The sequence below is a fragment of the Polypterus senegalus genome, chromosome 17 (assembly GCF_016835505.1).
Source record: "Polypterus senegalus isolate Bchr_013 chromosome 17, ASM1683550v1, whole genome shotgun sequence".
Classification (NCBI taxonomy): Eukaryota; Metazoa; Chordata; class Cladistia; order Polypteriformes; family Polypteridae; genus Polypterus; species Polypterus senegalus.
In genome coordinates, this window is record NC_053170.1 from 17,280,563 (window position 1) to 17,287,165 (window position 6,603).

Sequence of the window (6,603 nt, forward strand, 5' to 3'; positions counted from 1 at the left end):
AGACTGGTTAGAGTGCCCATTTATTGCCAAGAGCACCTACAATGGGCATGTGAGCATCAGAGCTGAACCATGGAACAATGCAAGAAGGTGGCCTGGTCTGATGAATCATGTTTTTGTTTAGATCATGTGGATGGCTGGGTGTGTGTACATTGTTTACCTGGGGAAGAGATGGCAGCAGGGCACACTACGGAAGAAGGCAAGCAGGCAGAGGCAGTGTGTTGCTCTGGGCAGTGTTCTGCTGGAAAACCTTGATTGCTGGCATTCATGTGGCTGTTACATTATAATAATACTTATAATTTACTATATACTGTAATTGTTGCAGACTACGTACATTCCTGATGGCAGTTGCCTCTTTAAGCAGAATAGTGTACCCGGCCACACGACAAAATTGTTACAGGAATGGTGGAAATGAGGAACATAGCAAAAACTTCAAGGTGTTGACTTGGCCTCCAAATTCTCAGATCTCAGTCGGTTTGAGCATCTGTGGGATGTGCTGACAATACTGGTCAAGTCCATGTAGGCCCCACCATGCATGGAGTCCATGCCTTGACAGATCAGAGCTGTTTTGGTGGGACAAGGGGGACTCACACAATATTAGGCTGGAGGTTTTAATGGTGTTGCTGGTCGGTATATATAGAAAGCCCTGAATACTTTCTTTGGTTAAAAATCCTGAGGTCATAACTCATGGGTTTTTGAGACTAAACAAAAGTGTAATAAATTCCATACTGCTCCAGCAAATTCAATGCAACAAACAGCCAGAAAAACAGTCCATTTTATTAAAATTCTCATCCATTTCATAACAACCACCATCCTTCTTCATGACACAGCCAACTAACCTACGTATTTCAAGGCCATTTCTTTTTAAGTAAAGGTAAATTTAAACTTTATTTTCCCAATTCAATCTAATTCAGAGTTGCAGAATGATAGCCTATCCCACCAGAATCATAAAGGAAGGATACTGAGCCAGGAAAGGCCTGAAGAAGAATGGCATATATAGAGCAGGCCAAAAAATAGTGACCTGCATCACTAGTATCAGAATGAAAAAAACAGAAAGTCACTCAAAACAATATCAGAGTTATAAATGGTGTTTCAAAGCAAAAATTACAACTAGAAAGCATGAGCCCTAATGACAATGAATCACAAGAAAAATCATGTGATTTGAGGTTTTATGCAAATACTGATCGTAATACCCTACCATATATAGTACCAATCAAAACCTTGGACAGACCCAGATATGTTTATGTTTTTGATAGAAATGTATACATTGTTTTATTAAGATGGCACTAAATTGATTTAAAAATACAGTCAAGACATTACTAGTGTTGCTAATGGCTATTACTGCTTGAAATGACTGATTTTTAATTTAAGATATTAATTTCTATCAAAAACACAAACATTTCTGGGTGTGTCCAACCTTTTGACAGGTGACCTCTGTGTCATGACTGGCAACATTCATAACGGCCGTAAACAATCCGGCTGCAGTAATGCAAACAATGACACAAAATGGAATCCCCGTTAAATTAATAATAACCAGAAAAATACATCAAGTCTGCAAAAAATAATCCAAAATATATTTCTGAAAAAAAGAAAACCAAATTCACAACAACAGATATAAAATATTTCTCAAAAAGATAAAACAAGACTTTCGGAGGTTTAGAGGTTCAAACTCTTTTGAGGACACTGCTATTCCAGAATATAGTTTTAGAATATAGTCCACCTTTTAACACATTTGTACCATGAATGCCAGTCACTGAGTTCGTAGACTGAGAATTTATTTCCATACTCTACAACTATATTTTGGTCTTTATAACTGACAGTCCTCAGCAGGCACAATCACATCATCCGCACTGCCCCTCAATGTAAGCACTCCACAGGGTACTGTGCTGAGCCCCCTGCTGTACTCCTTGTCTATCTGTGTCTGAGTGTAAAAACATGGCTCCATCTTCATTATTGAATTTGCTGAAGACACCACCAACAATTTTGACACGGTTAACTGAGCAGAGACACAAGGTGACACAGGTGCCAGGATGGCAATCTCACAGAATTCAAAGTGATCAGGACATAATTTTAAAAATCCTAATTAATCAGCAGCCTAGATGAACAAATATTTGTAGGAAGTAACATCTTCAAAAATGTATTTAAGTTGATGGGATTAATGCCCTTTTCCTTCTGTTGGCTCTATTTACACTTTTTCTCATTTGGGCTCTTTGAATTGCTTAACACTCGGCTCATCTGCTGCTCACAACATTTTACTGCAGTTCATTAACCTAGTATTGCTCAACTGAAATAAAAAATGCCCTGCAACGTTCATAAGAGATGTAGCAAGAAAAAGAAATATTTCACACAAGGGAAGAGTTTCTCTTTAGCTTATCACAACCAGCCTGGAACAGAAAGAATTTTTTCAAGCACCACTGTGTCATGGAACAACAACACTGAGGTGTCACACAGACAACATGGAATGATGGATGGAGGCCATCTTATAATGATCCAGAATATTTTCATACTATGTTGCCTCAGGAAGGTAGGAAGGAAAATAAGAGACCACAGAATACAATCCCATTTCTTTTTAGCCTGCTCAGTGTCAACAGAGACAAAAATACAAAAAGCTTACATTTCTACACTTAAAGAATTTTGTTACTCAAGCCATAAAACTTTTAAAAGCTAATTTTAATACTGTTTCACAGACTTTTTTATGGGCTCAATGTACATACTCGTATACTCTTTTATTATTATTGATCTGTCAAATGGAAATACTGCTATTAGAACAGCTTCTGACTGTTTTACCTTTATGCTATGTGAGATAGCATGCAAATGCACATATCAATGAGATTTTGTGGAACTGACAATGAACATAAAATACCTGAGTGCCTAAAGCACAGTGTCATTTTTTTAATGTCATTCCCTTAACTTGTTTACCTTCAGAATTGAATCAAACAAGGATCCTTCCAGAGTGCGTTGTTAAGTTACCCTCAGGAAAGATACTATATACAGTCTCAACAATTCAGCAACAAAAGACTAGAAGACTATCACAATTTCAACCCTTCAGCATTGTTAATAAAAGTGTGCACTACCATCTCTGCCAGTTATTTAAGCAGACACTCCCATAAACTATATTGCCAAAAATATTTAGGCACCCCTGAGTTCAGCAATTTTATGCACCCATGGTTCACAGGTGCATAAAATCAAGCACATAGTCACCTTAATGCCCATGTTTAGGAACAGAATGTCCAACAAGTTCATACAGGTGTGATGGACAGGTGTCCACAAACTTTTGGCCGTGTAGTGTATGTAGGTATAATATTTCATTGACTGTTGATAATTCTCTAATCTCTTCTTCCTTCCAGGTTAAGAGCTTAGGTGTTATTCTCGATAGTCCCTTCAAATTTGAGGCACGCAATATCAGCCTTTTACGTCCATCTCTTTCAGCACTCAGCACTGCTATTCTTGTTCATGCTCTGGTCACATCTTGTACTGATGTAATTCTGTCCTCTCTCTTCCTACCTTTAAATCTCATTTTAAAACACATCTTTTTAAGCTGGCTTATTCTGTCTGAAAATTTTAGCTGATAAATTTTAATTTTATTTTATCATTGTACAGTATTTATTCTGGTTTTATTATACTGTAATATTTTATTAATTTTATGTTGTGACTGTTATTATTAATGTGCTCTGTAAGGTGCCCTTGTGTGCCGTGAAAGGCCCCTATAAATAAAATAAATTATTATTAATTATTATTAAAGCAGCATATCTTGATTTTTCACGGATCAGCACTGACTAAGTTACTTACAAGTTACAAGTAAGCACCACTCTGTTTCTTAGCTCTTGTGAAATGGTGTGAGATGGTGTGAAATTGCAAAAAAACAGTTTTGAGTATCTTTGTACATTTTAAATTTGACATCTATGAAACTAACAAAGTGTAATATTCAGTTCAATGCAGTCCAGAACTTTTTCATCACTATTAAGTATTCTTCACTACTTTGTACACAATACACCATTTATACACAATACATTATACCATTATCCTACAACATTTACTTTTAAATATCTAGTTAAATAGACCATAATACAGATATCAATAAAGTTTGGTTAAAATGGAGTTTAATTCCTCCTAGCAATGATGCAGCTTTGAAAGAAGAGGAAATCAAATATTTCAGTTAACAACATTTCCATGGACATTTGAAACAAGTAAATTCAGAGTTTACCTGCATTTTTCCAACTAACCATCCTTCCCATGAAGGTACTTTACTATGTTATATGCTGCATGATGGTATGGTACTGTATCTTTTACAGCTAAGGTTCTCAGTGTCTCTGACATCTCATTCTATGGCCAGTAATGGCAGTTTGGTCAAAGCAGCAGAGTCAGCAAGTGTCATAGTAGTGTACTGAAAGAAAGGGAAAAGGTAACAGCTGTCAGTGAATGATATACTTATAAAAGCAATATCAACATCCTAATTATAAGATCTTGTAATGTTATATTAGAGTAAAATAGTGAGTCTTCAGCCTGGATTGAAATGCTGAAGCTAAACAAGCAACTTTTATACTTTGGGACTTTGTGGTTAAAGCATTTTTTTGACTGCAAAATAAAACAAGAAATGCAGGTGAAACTGTGTAACAAGAAGGAGAGATGGTGAATAGGGAACCCAAAACAATGACCAGTATGCCTGACAACTATCTACCCAAAGTAGAGTTTTTGATTTTTTTTTTTGTTTTTTATCTTTTTAACTATTTGTATTGTTTTTAAAGGAAAAAAGGGAATAACCAGATAAGAAAAGTTTAACATCACAAAGAGAATAAAGTCATCATCCCTTCGGTACCCAAAACATTCAGATATGGCTGAAAACAAAAAAAGATGTGCAAGCACCATGCCCAACATAAAATAAGTGATTCTTAATAAGTGCAGCTACTTTTTTAAAGATGATATAGTGGATGGAGAAGACAAATTATAATGAGCAAGGTCTAAAAGAAATAAGTTCCTCCAGGAATTTATTAAATATTGGACTTTCTTTTTCCAGCAAAATGCCAGGAGGAACTTAACAGCTAAAGAACTCACTGCAATAAATTCTTATTACAAGATAAACAGGAGTAGGATGAAAAATCAAGAAGGAGAAAAAGCTGTGGAAAACAAGAAATAAAGGCATCCAAAACAAGTGAAAGAGAGATGAAAATAGAGGTGTACAAAGATGTGGCAGGAGGCCAGGACCTAGACTGAAACATATCCAGCACAAGCAGCAAACCAAACTGAAAACAGACTTCTAGTGCAGGATGGACATCTCTAGGTCTTACCTAAAGACCCACAGTTAATAAAGCAAGTTGAAGTGATAGATAACTCCATACATGCCTCACTGTGCCAGAACACAACACAAATGCCCAATGTGTGAACACACCTGCTAATAATGAATGCATCACCATCTGGAATGTGGCTCCCTATCCAGGTCTGTATGCTGCCTTGCCGTCACTGAGCCATGATTGTCTCCAGACAGCTTAATAGGATTGAGTGGGTTTCAGAATGTTGATATGTTATGCAATTGCTGAAATTTTAATTACAGAGCATTAGAGGGGACAGTAAGGCCATTTCTGAATTACAAAGCCCATATGTAACATTTTCAAGGCTACCTCAGAATATAAGAGAAAATATAAAAGAAACACACTACTATATTTTTGTTACTCCATTCCATGAGATGTGACACCGGGGACATTGTGAGCTTTGTGAGATCAACGAGAAAACGATTTTATATCCTTTTCACTCTGTCCAGCATGCATTTAGGATATTGTCTAATGCCCAGAAGCGGATGGGTGGCCAGTTGGCCTAAGTCATTGTAATTGTGACTTTGTCTGATTTTGACACGGTCTACTATTTTAAGTGAAGTTTTTGTTTTCTTGTCCTCCATTGTCAGCTGACATTATTTCAGTTATAATGGACTTTGATGATTTGTTTATGTTAATCAAAATGAATATTCCTGTGTTGTACTGTGTTTATGTAGTTTGAGTATTCAAGTATGTAATATTGTATGCTTCAGCATTTCACTGTCATTGCTTTATAGTGTAAATTTGTGCAAGCACTCTAAACCTGTAGTCAATGAAGATCACCTTCCAAAAATAAGATGAACTGAAAGGTTTACCCTTAACAATGAGGCACATATACTGTGCTCGATCTAAACAGGGCTCTCTTGAAAGTAAAACAAATTTGGCTGCCAAGCCTATTTTTCAAACCTTATTAGCATATATATATATATATATATATATATATATATATATATATATATATATATATATATATATATATATATATATATATATATATATATATATATATACACAGTATATACACATACATATACACATATATACATATACATAAAGTATCATCACTGCATTGTAAAACTCAACATATTTAAAATGTGACTTAATGTTTGCCTCCTGTTAATATGTGTATCCTGGAAGATTGACAGTGAGCCATGTGCTCTTGTACGGTGCACAACACTTTGGTTATCAGGAGTGGCTGCTGAAATGCAGAATACAAACAGAATGTCTAATTACAAAGAGATGCAAGACTCTGCAATAGAAAAAACACCTACTGCCTGCAGTTTGTTTTTTAAAAAGCACC